Source organism: Pseudophryne corroboree, chromosome 4 (assembly GCF_028390025.1).
Source record: "Pseudophryne corroboree isolate aPseCor3 chromosome 4, aPseCor3.hap2, whole genome shotgun sequence".
Taxonomy (NCBI): domain Eukaryota; kingdom Metazoa; phylum Chordata; class Amphibia; order Anura; family Myobatrachidae; genus Pseudophryne; species Pseudophryne corroboree.
The window spans coordinates 16,736,634-16,750,996 of record NC_086447.1 but is presented as its reverse complement, the minus strand read 5'-3'; the positions used below and the strand labels follow the sequence as shown (position 1 = coordinate 16,750,996).

The 14,363-nt window shown below is 36.6% G+C and overlaps 10 non-coding genes across 10 annotated transcripts; all 10 read left to right on the top strand.

Moving 5' to 3' along the window:
• Positions 1-647: 647 nt before the first annotated feature.
• TRNAN-GUU (transfer RNA asparagine (anticodon GUU)) lies at positions 648-721 on the top strand. The gene has a single exon. It is a non-coding gene; the product is annotated as a tRNA-Asn (tRNA).
• A 1,071-nt stretch (positions 722-1,792) lies between these two features.
• On the top strand, positions 1,793-1,866 carry TRNAN-GUU (transfer RNA asparagine (anticodon GUU)). The gene has a single exon. It is a non-coding gene; the product is annotated as a tRNA-Asn (tRNA).
• A 1,093-nt stretch (positions 1,867-2,959) lies between these two features.
• On the top strand, positions 2,960-3,033 carry TRNAN-GUU (transfer RNA asparagine (anticodon GUU)). Its single transcript has one exon. It is a non-coding gene; the product is annotated as a tRNA-Asn (tRNA).
• A 1,087-nt stretch (positions 3,034-4,120) lies between these two features.
• TRNAN-GUU (transfer RNA asparagine (anticodon GUU)) lies at positions 4,121-4,194 on the top strand. Its single transcript has one exon. It is a non-coding gene; the product is annotated as a tRNA-Asn (tRNA).
• A 2,260-nt stretch (positions 4,195-6,454) lies between these two features.
• On the top strand, positions 6,455-6,528 carry TRNAN-GUU (transfer RNA asparagine (anticodon GUU)). The gene has a single exon. It is a non-coding gene; the product is annotated as a tRNA-Asn (tRNA).
• Positions 6,529-8,788: 2,260 nt separating this feature from the next.
• On the top strand, positions 8,789-8,862 carry TRNAN-GUU (transfer RNA asparagine (anticodon GUU)). Its single transcript has one exon. It is a non-coding gene; the product is annotated as a tRNA-Asn (tRNA).
• A 1,093-nt stretch (positions 8,863-9,955) lies between these two features.
• TRNAN-GUU (transfer RNA asparagine (anticodon GUU)) lies at positions 9,956-10,029 on the top strand. Its single transcript has one exon. It is a non-coding gene; the product is annotated as a tRNA-Asn (tRNA).
• Positions 10,030-11,122: 1,093 nt separating this feature from the next.
• Positions 11,123-11,196, top strand: TRNAN-GUU (transfer RNA asparagine (anticodon GUU)). The gene has a single exon. It is a non-coding gene; the product is annotated as a tRNA-Asn (tRNA).
• A 1,093-nt stretch (positions 11,197-12,289) lies between these two features.
• TRNAN-GUU (transfer RNA asparagine (anticodon GUU)) lies at positions 12,290-12,363 on the top strand. Its single transcript has one exon. It is a non-coding gene; the product is annotated as a tRNA-Asn (tRNA).
• A 1,093-nt stretch (positions 12,364-13,456) lies between these two features.
• On the top strand, positions 13,457-13,530 carry TRNAN-GUU (transfer RNA asparagine (anticodon GUU)). Its single transcript has one exon. It is a non-coding gene; the product is annotated as a tRNA-Asn (tRNA).
• Positions 13,531-14,363: the final 833 nt, after the last annotated feature.

The following is a 14,363-nucleotide window of genomic DNA, read 5'->3' as shown; positions in this document are numbered from 1 at the left end:
TGGGAATCTGTTTAATGTGAAAACCAGGTGATATCTAATCAGCACACAGGTAAGAAGTTAAGAAAATCTTTCTTTAAGGGTGAAGATGTTTCTCACAAAATCGTTGCCCCAATGCATCATTGAAATTCAAGATGGAAAGATGATTTTGAAATATCAATTGTACATTTTGCATTGCTCTTCTGGTGACAATGTAGCTTGTTTTTGTCAATTACCATTTCAGTAATAGGGTAAAGAAAATTAAGTGGATTTCTGAAAGAAAACAATGCTGTCAATATACTATTAAAACAAATTAAAATGTTAAAAGTTATTGTACTTAAAATAAAAATAAAAGAGTCAAAATATCAATTCCAGTTTTGGAAGAATTTAATTAACAAAAAAATAAGTGCACATAGCAGAGGATGGTTTCGATCCACCAACCTCTGGGTTATGGGCCCAGCACGCTTCCGCTGCGCCACTCTGCTGCTCATGTAAGTGTCAGAGATCCTGAAGTACTCACTCATCATGTGAAAGTACCAATGTGTTTCTTCGTTGGTCAATGGAAGAAAAATCTTGCAAAACTCTCCAGATTATTGCCTTTTTAACCTTTTTCTAGGAAACTTTCTAGATGAATGCTTTTTAGCCTTTGTCAGTACATGCTCTTGCAAGCTGTCTCTGTGGCGCAATCGGTTAGCGCATTCGGCTGTTAACCAAAAGGTTGGTGGTTCAATCCCACCCGGGGACGTAATTGACCTTGTGATCAAATTTTGGTGATCTTTAAGTAGACAAGTCAAAATTTCAAACCACCTCTTATAGTGTAGGGTACCTGGCCTTCTCTGATGCAATCAGAGTCAGATTTGATTAAGTCATTTTATAAAAAACAGGAAGCACAATTTAGCATGGGGTTGCAGAGAAAAAAAATTGAGTGATTAATCAGCTCTCCATTTTATGGCTTTATTTTTATGCTAACACATTTGCTCTCTGAAAAGTGTCCACAAAGCCAAGTCTCTGATTAACACCTTTGTAGGAATGGTTTTTCACCTATTACTGATTAAAACTTGCTTCATTGGAAAGGCAGCAAGATGCATCCTCATTACAATGTCCACTGAAATAATACAGGTTGACACCAGGAAACATAAACCTCACTGCATCCTTGCTGCTTTCTCAAGTGGAAATCTGTTTAATGTGAAAACCAGGTGATATCTAATCAGCACACAGGTAAGAAGTTAAGAAAATCTTTCTTTAAGGGTGAAGATGTTTCTCACAAAATCGTTGCCCCAATGCATCATTGAAATTCAAGATGGAAAGATGATTTTGAAATATCAATTGTACATTTTGCATTGCTCTTCTGGTGACAATGTAGCTTGTTTTTGTCAATTACCATTTCAGTAATAGGGTAAAGAAAATTAAGTGGATTTCTGAAAGAAAACAATGCTGTCAATATACTATTAAAACAAATTAAAATGTTAAAAGTTATTGTACTTTAAGTAAAAATAAAAGAGTCAAAATATCAATTCCAGTTTTGGAAGAATTTAATTAACAAAAAAATAAGTGCACATAGCAGAGGATGGTTTCGATCCACCGACCTCTGGGTTATGGGCCCAGCACGCTTCCGCTGCGCCACTCTGCTGCTCATGTAAGTGTCAGAGATCCTGAAGTACTCACTCATCATGTGAAAGTACCAATGTGTTTCTTCGTTGGTCAATGGAAGAAAAATCTTGCAAAACTCTCCAGATTATTGCCTTTTTAACCTTTTTCTAGGAAACTTTCTAGATGAATGCTTTTTAGCCTTTGTCAGTACATGCTCTTGCAAGCTGTCTCTGTGGCGCAATCGGTTAGCGCATTCGGCTGTTAACCAAAAGGTTGGTGGTTCAATCCCACCCGGGGACGTAATTGACCTTGTGATCAAATTTTGGTGATCTTTAAGTAGACAAGTCAAAATTTCAAACCACCTCTTATAGTGTAGGGTACCTGGCCTTCTCTGATGCAATCAGAGTCAGATTTGATTAAGTCATTTTATAAAAAACAGGAAGCACAATTTAGCATGGGGTTGCAGAGAAAAAAAATTATGCAGGCAGAGAAATCCAATTGAGTGATTAATCAGCTCTCCATTTTATGGCTTTATTTTTATGCTAACACATTTGCTCTCTGAAAAGTGTCCACAAAGCCAAGTCTCTGATTAACACCTTTGTAGGAATGGTTTTTCACCTATTACTGATTAAAACTTGCTTCATTGGAAAGGCAGCAAGATGCATCCTCATTACAATGTCCACTGAAATAATACAGGTTGACACCAGGAAACATAAACCTCACTGCATCCTTGCTGCTTTCTCAAGTGGGAATCTGTTTAATGTGAAAACCAGGTGATATCTAATCAGCACACAGGTAAGAAGTTAAGAAAATCTTTCTTTAAGGGTGAAGATGTTTCTCACAAAATCGTTGCCCCAATGCATCATTGAAATTCAAGATGGAAAGATGATTTTGAAATATCAATTGTACATTTTGCATTGCTCTTCTGGTGACAATGTAGCTTGTTTTTATCAATTACCATTTCAGTAATAGGGTAAAGAAAATTAAGTGGATTTCTGAAAGAAAACAATGCTGTCAATATACTATTAAAACAAATTAAAATGTTAAAAGTTATTGTACTTTAAGTAAAAATAAAAGAGTCAAAATATCAATTCCAGTTTTGGAAGAATTTAATTAACAAAAAAATAAGTGCACATAGCAGAGGATGGTTTCGATCCACCGACCTCTGGGTTATGGGCCCAGCACGCTTCCGCTGCGCCACTCTGCTGCTCATGTAAGTGTCAGAGATCCTGAAGTACTCACTCATCATGTGAAAGTACCAATGTGTTTCTTCGTTGGTCAATGGAAGAAAAATCTTGCAAAACTCTCCAGATTATTGCCTTTTTAACCTTTTTCTAGGAAACTTTCTAGATATATGCTTTTTAGCCTTTGTCAGTACAGGCTTTTGCAAGCTGTCTCTGTGGCGCAATCGGTTAGCGCATTCGGCTGTTAACCGAAAGGTTGGTGGTTCAATCCCACCCGGGGACGTAATTGACCTTGTGATCAAATTTTGGTGATCTTTAAGTAGACAAGTCAAAATTTCAAACCACCTCTTATAGTGTAGGGTACCTGGCCTTCTCTCATGCAATCAGATTTGATTAAGTCATTTTATAAAAAACAGGAAGCACAATTTAGCATGGGGTTGCAGAGAAAAAAAATTATGCAGGCAGAGAAATCCAATTGAGTGATTAATCAGCTCTCCATTTTATGGCTTTATTTTTATGCTAACACATTTGCTCTCTGAAAAGTGTCCACAAAGCCAAGTCTCTGATTAACACCTTTGTAGGAATGGTTTTTCACCTATTACTGATTAAAACTTGCTTCATTGGAAAGGCAGCAAGATGCATCCTCATTACAATGTCCACTGAAATAATACAGGTTGACACCAGGAAACATAAACCTCACTGCATCCTTGCTGCTTTCTCAAGTGGGAATCTGTTTAATGTGAAAACCAGGTGATATCTAATCAGCACACAGGTAAGAAGTTAAGAAAATCTTTCTTTAAGGGTGAAGATGTTTCTCACAAAATCGTTGCCCCAATGCATCATTGAAATTCAAGATGGAAAGATGATTTTGAAATATCAATTGTACATTTTGCATTGCTCTTCTGGTGACAATGTAGCTTGTTTTTGTCAATTACCATTTCAGTAATAGGGTAAAGAAAATTAAGTGGATTTCTGAAAGAAAACAATGCTGTCAATATACTATTAAAACAAATTAAAATGTTAAAAGTTATTGTACTTTAAGTAAAAATAAAAGAGTCAAAATATCAATTCCAGTTTTGGAAGAATTTAATTAACAAAAAAATAAGTGCACACAGCAGAGGATGGTTTCGATCCACCAACCTCTGAGTTATGGGGCCAGCACGCTTCCGCTGCGCCACTCTGCTGCTCATGTTAGTGTCAGAGATCCTGAAGTACTCACTCATCATGTGAAAGTACCAATGTGTTTCTTCGTTGGTCAATGGAAGAAAAATCTTGCAAAACTCTCCAGATTATTGCCTTTTTAACCTTTTTCTAGGAAACTTTCTAGATGAATGCTTTTTAGCCTTTGTCAGTACATGCTTTTGCAAGCTGTCTCTGTGGCGCAATCAGTTAGCGCATTCGGCTGTTAACCGAAAGGTTGGTGGTTCAATCCCACCCGGGGACGTAATTGACCTTGTGATCAAATTTTGGTGATCTTTAAGTAGACAAGTCAAAATTTCAAACCACCTCTTATAGTGTAGGGTACCTGGCCTTCTCTGATGCAATCAGAGTCAGATTTGATTAAGTCATTTTATAAAAAACAGGAAGCACAATTTAGCATGGGGTTGCAGAGAAAAAAAATTATGCAGGCAGAGAAATCCAATTGAGTGATTAATCAGCTCTCCATTTTATGGCTTTATTTTTATGCTAACACATTTGCTCTCTGAAAAGTGTCCACAAAGCCAAGTCTCTGATTAACACCTTTGTAGGAATGGTTTTTCACCTATTACTGATTAAAACTTGCTTCATTGGAAAGGCAGCAAGATGCATCCTCATTACAATGTCCACTGAAATAATAAAGGTTGACACCAGGAAACATAAACCTCACTGCATCCTTGCTGCTTTCTCAAATGGGAATCTGTTTAATGTGAAAACCAGGTGATATCTAATCAGCACACAGGTAAGAAGTTAAGAAAATCTTTCTTTAAGGGTGAAGATGTTTCTCACAAAATCGTTGCCCCAATGCATCATTGAAATTCAAGATGGAAAGATGATTTTGAAATATCAATTGTACATTTTGCATTGCTCTTCTGGTGACAATGTAGCTTGTTTTTGTCAATTACCATTTCAGTAATAGGGTAAAGAAAATTAAGTGGATTTCTGAAAGAAAACAATGCTGTCAATATACTATTAAAACAAATTAAAATGTTGAAAGTTATTGTACTTTAAGTAAAAATAAAAGAGTCAAAATATCAATTCCAGTTTTGGAAGAATTTAATTAACAAAAAAATAAGTGCACATAGCAGAGGATGGTTTCAATCCACCGACCTCTGGGTTATGGGCCCAGCACGCTTCCGCTGCGCCACTCTGCTGCTCATGTAAGTGTCAGAGATCATGAAGTACTCACTCATCATGTGAAAGTACCAATGTGTTTCTTCGTTGGTCAATGGAAGAAAAATCTTGCAAAACTCTCCAGATTATTGCCTTTTTAACCTTTTTCTAGGAAACTTTCTAGATTAATGCTTTTTAGCCTTTGTCAGTACATGCTTTTGCAAGCTGTCTCTGTGGCGAAATCAGTTAGCGCATTCGGCTGTTAACCGAAAGGTTGGTGGTTCAATCCCACCCGGGGACGTAATTGACCTTGTGATCAAATTTTGGTGATCTTTAAGTAGACAAGTCAAAATTTCAAACCACCTCTTATAGTGTAGGGTACCTGGCCTTCTCTGATGCAATCAGAGTCAGATTTGATTAAGTCATTTTATAAAAAACAGGAAGCACAATTTAGCATGGGGTTGCAGAGAAAAAAAATTATGCAGGCAGAGAAATCCAATTGAGTGATTAATCAGCTCTCCATTTTATGGCTTTATTTTTATGCTAACACATTTGCTCTCTGAAAAGTGTCCACAAAGCCAAGTCTCTGATTAACACCTTTGTAGGAATGGTTTTTCACCTATTACTGATTAAAACTTGCTTCATTGGAAAGGCAGCAAGATGCATCCTCATTACAATGTCCACTGAAATAATACAGGTTGACACCAGGAAACATAAACCTCACTGCATCCTTGCTGCTTTCTCAAGTGGGAATCTGTTTAATGTGAAAACCAGGTGATATCTAATCAGCACACAGGTAAGAAGTTAAGAAAATCTTTCTTTAAGGGTGAAGATGTTTCTCACAAAATCGTTGCCCCAATGCATCATTGAAATTCAAGATGGAAAGATGATTTTGAAATATCAATTGTACATTTTGCATTGCTCTTCTGGTGACAATGTAGCTTGTTTTTGTCAATTACCATTTCAGTAATAGGGTAAAGAAAATTAAGTGGATTTCTGAAAGAAAACAATGCTGTCAATATACTATTAAAACAAATTAAAATGTTAAAAGTTATTGTACTTTAAGTAAAAATAAAAGAGTCAAAATATCAATTCCAGTTTTGGAAGAATTTAATTAACAAAAAAATAAGTGCACACAGCAGAGGATGGTTTCGATCCACCAACCTCTGAGTTATGGGGCCAGCACGCTTCCGCTGCGCCACTCTGCTGCTCATGTTAGTGTCAGAGATCCTGAAGTACTCACTCATCATGTGAAAGTACCAATGTGTTTCTTCGTTGGTCAATGGAAGAAAAATCTTGCAAAACTCTCCAGATTATTGCCTTTTTAACCTTTTTCTAGGAAACTTTCTAGATGAATGCTTTTTAGCCTTTGTCAGTACAGGCTTTTGCAAGCTGTCTCTGTGGCGCAATCAGTTAGCGCATTCGGCTGTTAACCGAAAGGTTGGTGGTTCAATCCCACCCGGGGACGTAATTGACCTTGTGATCAAATTTTGGTGATCTTTAAGTAGACAAGTCAAAATTTCAAACCACCTCTTATAGTGTAGGATACCTGGCCTTCTCTGATGCAATCAGAGTCAGATTTGATTAAGTCATTTTATAAAAAACAGGAAGCACAATTTAGCATGGGGTTGCAGAGAAAAAAAATTATGCAGGCAGAGAAATCCAATTGAGTGATTAATCAGCTCTCCATTTTATGGCTTTATTTTTATGCTAACACATTTGCTCTCTGAAAAGTGTCCACAAAGCCAGGTCTCTGATTAACACCTTTGTAGGAATGGTTTTTCACCTATTACTGATTAAAACTTGCTTCATTGGAAAGGCAGCAAGATGCATCCTCATTACAATGTCCACTGAAATAATAAAGGTTGACACCAGGAAACATAAACCTCACTGCATCCTTGCTGCTTTCTCAAATGGGAATCTGTTTAATGTGAAAACCAGGTGATATCTAATCAGCACACAGGTAAGAAGTTAAGAAAATCTTTCTTTAAGGGTGAAGATGTTTCTCACAAAATCGTTGCCCCAATGCATCATTGAAATTCAAGATGGAAAGATGATTTTGAAATATCAATTGTACATTTTGCATTGCTCTTCTGGTGACAATGTAGCTTGTTTTTGTCAATTACCATTTCAGTAATAGGGTAAAGAAAATTAAGTGGATTTCTGAAAGAAAACAATGCTGTCAATATACTATTAAAACAAATTAAAATGTTGAAAGTTATTGTACTTTAAGTAAAAATAAAAGAGTCAAAATATCAATTCCAGTTTTGGAAGAATTTAATTAACAAAAAAATAAGTGCACATAGCAGAGGATGGTTTCGATCCACCGACCTCTGGGTTATGGGCCCAGCACGCTTCCGCTGCGCCACTCTGCTGCTCATGTAAGTGTCAGAGATCATGAAGTACTCACTCATCATGTGAAAGTACCAATGTGTTTCTTCGTTGGTCAATGGAAGAAAAATCTTGCAAAACTCTCCAGATTATTGCCTTTTTAACCTTTTTCTAGGAAACTTTCTAGATGAATGCTTTTTAGCCTTTGTCAGTACATGCTTTTGCAAGCTGTCTCTGTGGCGAAATCAGTTAGCGCATTCGGCTGTTAACCGAAAGGTTGGTGGTTCAATCCCACCCGGGGACGTAATTGACCTTGTGATCAAATTTTGGTGATCTTTAAGTAGACAAGTCAAAATTTCAAACCACCTCTTATAGTGTAGGGTACCTGGCCTTCTCTGATGCAATCAGAGTCAGATTTGATTAAGTCATTTTATAAAAAACAGGAAGCACAATTTAGCATGGGGTTGCAGAGAAAAAAAATTATGCAGGCAGAGAAATCCAATTGAGTGATTAATCAGCTCTCCATTTTATGGCTTTATTTTTATGCTAACACATTTGCTCTCTGAAAAGTGTCCACAAAGCCAAGTCTCTGATTAACACCTTTGTAGGAATGGTTTTTCACCTATTACTGATTAAAACTTGCTTCATTGGAAAGGCAGCAAGATGCATCCTCATTACAATGTCCACTGAAATAATACAGGTTGACACCAGGAAACATAAACCTCACTGCATCCTTGCTGCTTTCTCAAGTGGGAATCTGTTTAATGTGAAAACCAGGTGATATCTAATCAGCACACAGGTAAGAAGTTAAGAAAATCTTTCTTTAAGGGTGAAGATGTTTCTCACAAAATCGTTGCCCCAATGCATCATTGAAATTCAAGATGGAAAGATGATTTTGAAATATCAATTGTACATTTTGCATTGCTCTTCTGGTGACAATGTAGCTTGTTTTTGTCAATTACCATTTCAGTAATAGGGTAAAGAAAATTAAGTGGATTTCTGAAAGAAAACAATGCTGTCAATATACTATTAAAACAAATTAAAATGTTAAAAGTTATTGTACTTTAAGTAAAAATAAAAGAGTCAAAATATCAATTCCAGTTTTGGAAGAATTTAATTAACAAAAAAATAAGTGCACACAGCAGAGGATGGTTTCGATCCACCAACCTCTGAGTTATGGGGCCAGCACGCTTCCGCTGCACCACTCTGCTGCTCATGTTAGTGTCAGAGATCCTGAAGTACTCACTCATCATGTGAAAGTACCAATGTGTTTCTTCGTTGGTCAATGGAAGAAAAATCTTGCAAAACTCTCCAGATTATTGCCTTTTTAACCTTTTTCTAGGAAACTTTCTAGATGAATGCTTTTTAGCCTTTGTCAGTACATGCTTTTGCAAGCTGTCTCTGTGGCGCAATCAGTTAGCGCATTCGGCTGTTAACCGAAAGGTTGGTGGTTCAATCCCACCCGGGGACGTAATTGACCTTGTGATCAAATTTTGGTGATCTTTAAGTAGACAAGTCAAAATTTCAAACCACCTCTTATAGTGTAGGGTACCTGGCCTTCTCTGATGCAATCAGAGTCAGATTTGATTAAGTCATTTTATAAAAAACAGGAAGCACAATTTAGCATGGGGTTGCAGAGAAAAAAAATTATGCAGGCAGAGAAATCCAATTGAGTGATTAATCAGCTCTCCATTTTATGGCTTTATTTTTATGCTAACACATTTGCTCTCTGAAAAGTGTCCACAAAGCCAAGTCTCTGATTAACACCTTTGTAGGAATGGTTTTTCACCTATTACTGATTAAAACTTGCTTCATTGGAAAGGCAGCAAGATGCATCCTCATTACAATGTCCACTGAAATAATACAGGTTGACACCAGGAAACATAAACCTCACTGCATCCTTGCTGCTTTCTCAAGTGGGAATCTGTTTAATGTGAAAACCAGGTGATATCTAATCAGCACACAGGTAAGAAGTTAAGAAAATCTTTCTTTAAGGGTGAAGATGTTTCTCACAAAATCGTTGCCCCAATGCATCATTGAAATTCAAGATGGAAAGATGATTTTGAAATATCAATTGTACATTTTGCATTGCTCTTCTGGTGACAATGTAGCTTGTTTTTGTCAATTACCATTTCAGTAATAGGGTAAAGAAAATTAAGTGGATTTCTGAAAGAAAACAATGCTGTCAATATACTATTAAAACAAATTAAAATGTTAAAAGTTATTGTACTTTAAGTAAAAATAAAAGAGTCAAAATATCAATTCCAGTTTTGGAAGAATTTAATTAACAAAAAAATAAGTGCACACAGCAGAGGATGGTTTCGATCCACCAACCTCTGAGTTATGGGGCCAGCACGCTTCCGCTGCGCCACTCTGCTGCTCATGTTAGTGTCAGAGATCCTGAAGTACTCACTCATCATGTGAAAGTACCAATGTGTTTCTTCGTTGGTCAATGGAAGAAAAATCTTGCAAAACTCTCCAGATTATTGCCTTTTTAACCTTTTTCTAGGAAACTTTCTAGATGAATGCTTTTTAGCCTTTGTCAGAACATGCTTTTGCAAGCTGTCTCTGTGGCGCAATCAGTTAGCGCATTCGGCTGTTAACCGAAAGGTTGGTGGTTCAATCCCACCCGGGGACGTAATTGACCTTGTGATCAAATTTTGGTGATCTTTAAGTAGACAAGTCAAAATTTCAAACCACCTCTTATAGTGTAGGGTACCTGGCCTTCTCTGATGCAATCAGAGTCAGATTTGATTAAGTCATTTTATAAAAAACAGGAAGCACAATTTAGCATGGGGTTGCAGAGAAAAAAAATTATGCAGGCAGAGAAATCCAATTGAGTGATTAATCAGCTCTCCATTTTATGGCTTTATTTTTATGCTAACACATTTGCTCTCTGAAAAGTGTCCACAAAGCCAAGTCTCTGATTAACACCTTTGTAGGAATGGTTTTTCACCTATTACTGATTAAAACTTGCTTCATTGGAAAGGCAGCAAGATGCATCCTCATTACAATGTCCACTGAAATAATAAAGGTTGACACCAGGAAACATAAACCTCACTGCATCCTTGCTGCTTTCTCAAATGGGAATCTGTTTAATGTGAAAACCAGGTGATATCTAATCAGCACACAGGTAAGAAGTTAAGAAAATCTTTCTTTAAGGGTGAAGATGTTTCTCACAAAATCGTTGCCCCAATGCATCATTGAAATTCAAGATGGAAAGATGATTTTGAAATATCAATTGTACATTTTGCATTGCTCTTCTGGTGACAATGTAGCTTGTTTTTGTCAATTACCATTTCAGTAATAGGGTAAAGAAAATTAAGTGGATTTCTGAAAGAAAACAATGCTGTCAATATACTATTAAAACAAATTAAAATGTTGAAAGTTATTGTACTTTAAGTAAAAATAAAAGAGTCAAAATATCAATTCCAGTTTTGGAAGAATTTAATTAACAAAAAAATAAGTGCACATAGCAGAGGATGGTTTCGATCCACCGACCTCTGGGTTATGGGCCCAGCACGCTTCCGCTGCGCCACTCTGCTGCTCATGTAAGTGTCAGAGATCATGAAGTACTCACTCATCATGTGAAAGTACCAATGTGTTTCTTCGTTGGTCAATGGAAGAAAAATCTTGCAAAACTCTCCAGATTATTGCCTTTTTAACCTTTTTCTAGGAAACTTTCTAGATGAATGCTTTTTAGCCTTTGTCAGTACATGCTTTTGCAAGCTGTCTCTGTGGCGCAATCAGTTAGCGCATTCGGCTGTTAACCGAAAGGTTGGTGGTTCAATCCCACCCGGGGACGTAATTGACCTTGTGATCAAATTTTGGTGATCTTTAAGTAGACAAGTCAAAATTTCAAACCACCTCTTATAGTGTAGGGTACCTGGCCTTCTCTGATGCAATCAGAGTCAGATTTGATTAAGTCATTTTATAAAAAACAGGAAGCACAATTTAGCATGGGGTTGCAGAGAAAAAAAATTATGCAGGCAGAGAAATCCAATTGAGTGATTAATCAGCTCTCCATTTTATGGCTTTATTTTTATGCTAACACATTTGCTCTCTGAAAAGTGTCCACAAAGCCAAGTCTCTGATTAACACCTTTGTAGGAATGGTTTTTCACCTATTACTGATTAAAACTTGCTTCATTGGAAAGGCAGCAAGATGCATCCTCATTACAATGTCCACTGAAATAATACAGGTTGACACCAGGAAACATAAACCTCACTGCATCCTTGCTGCTTTCTCAAGTGGGAATCTGTTTAATGTGAAAACCAGGTGATATCTAATCAGCACACAGGTAAGAAGTTAAGAAAATCTTTCTTTAAGGGTGAAGATGTTTCTCACAAAATCGTTGCCCCAATGCATCATTGAAATTCAAGATGGAAAGATGATTTTGAAATATCAATTGTACATTTTGCATTGCTCTTCTGGTGACAATGTAGCTTGTTTTTGTCAATTACCATTTCAGTAATAGGGTAAAGAAAATTAAGTGGATTTCTGAAAGAAAACAATGCTGTCAATATACTATTAAAACAAATTAAAATGTTAAAAGTTATTGTACTTTAAGTAAAAATAAAAGAGTCAAAATATCAATTCCAGTTTTGGAAGAATTTAATTAACAAAAAAATAAGTGCACACAGCAGAGGATGGTTTCGATCCACCAACCTCTGAGTTATGGGGCCAGCACGCTTCCGCTGCGCCACTCTGCTGCTCATGTTAGTGTCAGAGATCCTGAAGTACTCACTCATCATGTGAAAGTACCAATGTGTTTCTTCGTTGGTCAATGGAAGAAAAATCTTGCAAAACTCTCCAGATTATTGCCTTTTTAACCTTTTTCTAGGAAACTTTCTAGATGAATGCTTTTTAGCCTTTGTCAGTACATGCTTTTGCAAGCTGTCTCTGTGGCGCAATCAGTTAGCGCATTCGGCTGTTAACCGAAAGGTTGGTGGTTCAATCCCACCCGGGGACGTAATTGACCTTGTGATCAAATTTTGGTGATCTTTAAGTAGACAAGTCAAAATTTCAAACCACCTCTTATAGTGTAGGGTACCTGGCCTTCTCTGATGCAATCAGAGTCAGATTTGATTAAGTCATTTTATAAAAAACAGGAAGCACAATTTAGCATGGGGTTGCAGAGAAAAAAAATTATGCAGGCAGAGAAATCCAATTGAGTGATTAATCAGCTCTCCATTTTATGGCTTTATTTTTATGCTAACACATTTGCTCTCTGAAAAGTGTCCACAAAGCCAAGTCTCTGATTAACACCTTTGTAGGAATGGTTTTTCACCTATTACTGATTAAAACTTGCTTCATTGGAAAGGCAGCAAGATGCATCCTCATTTCAATGTCCACTGAAATAATACAGGTTGACACCAGGAAACATAAACCTCACTGCATCCTTGCTGCTTTCTCAAGTGGGAATCTGTTTAATGTGAAAACCAGGTGATATCTAATCAGCACACAGGTAAGAAGTTAAGAAAATCTTTCTTTAAGGGTGAAGATGTTTCTCACAAAATCGTTGCCCCAATGCATCATTGAAATTCAAGATGGAAAGATGATTTTGAAATATCAATTGTACATTTTGCATTGCTCTTCTGGTGATAATGTAGCTTGTTTTTGTCAATTACCATTTCAGTAATAGGGTAAAGAAAATTAAGTGGATTTCTGAAAGAAAACAATGCTGTCAATATACTATTAAAACAAATTAAAATGTTAAAAGTTATTGTACTTTAAGTAAAAATAAAAGAGTCAAAATATCAATTCCAGTTTTGGAAGAATTTAATTAACAAAAAAATAAGTGCACATAGCAGAGGATGGTTTCGATCCACTGACCTCTGGGTTATGGGCCCAGCACGCTTCCGCTGCGCCACTCTGCTGCTCATGTAAGTGTCAGAGATCCTGAAGTACTCACTCATCATGTGAAAGTACCAATGTGTTTCTTCGTTGGTCAATGGAAGAAAAATCTTGCAAAACTCTCCAGATTATTGCCTTTTTAACCTTTTTCTAGGAAACTTTCTAGATGAATGTTTTTTAGCCTTTGTCAGTACATGCTTTTGCAAGCTGTCTCTGTGGCGCAATCGGTTAGCGCATTTGGCTGTTAACCGAAAGGTTGGTGGTTCAATCCCACCCGGGGACGTAATTGACCTTGTGATCAAATTTTGGTGATCTTTAAGTAGACAAGTCAAAATTTCAAACCACCTCTTATAGTGTAGGGTACCTGGCCTTCTCTGATGCAATCAGAGTCATATTTGATTAAGTCATTTTATAAAAAACAGGAAGCACAATTTAGCATGGGGTTGCAGAGAAAAAAAAATTATGCAGGCAGAGAAATCCAATTGAGTGATTAATCAGCTCTCCATTTTATGGCTTTATTTTTATGCTAACACATTTGCTCTCTGAAAAGTGTCCACAAAGCCAAGTCTCTGATTAACACCTTTGTAGGAATGGTTTTTCACCTATTACTGATTAAAACTTGCTTCATTGGAAAGGCAGCAAGATGCATCCTCATTACAATGTCCACTGAAATAATACAGGTTGACACCAGGAAACATAAACCTCACTGCATCCTTGCTGCTTTCTCACGTGGGAATCTGTTTAATGTGAAAACCAGGTGATATCTAATCAGCACACAGGTAAGAAGTTAAGAAAATCTTTCTTTAAGGGTGAAGATGTTTCTCACAAAATCGTTGCCCCAATGCATCATTGAAATTCAAGATGGAAAGATGATTTTGAAATATCAATTGTACATTTTGCATTGCTCTTCTGGTGACAATGTAGCTTGTTTTTGTCAATTACCATTTCAGTAATAGGGTAAAGAAAATTAAGTGGATTTCTGAAAGAAAACAATGCTGTCAATATACTATTAAAACAAATTAAAATGTTAAAAGTTATTGTACTTTAAGTAAAAATAAAAGAGTCAAAATATCAATTCCCGTTTTGGAAGAATTTAATTAACAAAAAAATAAGTGC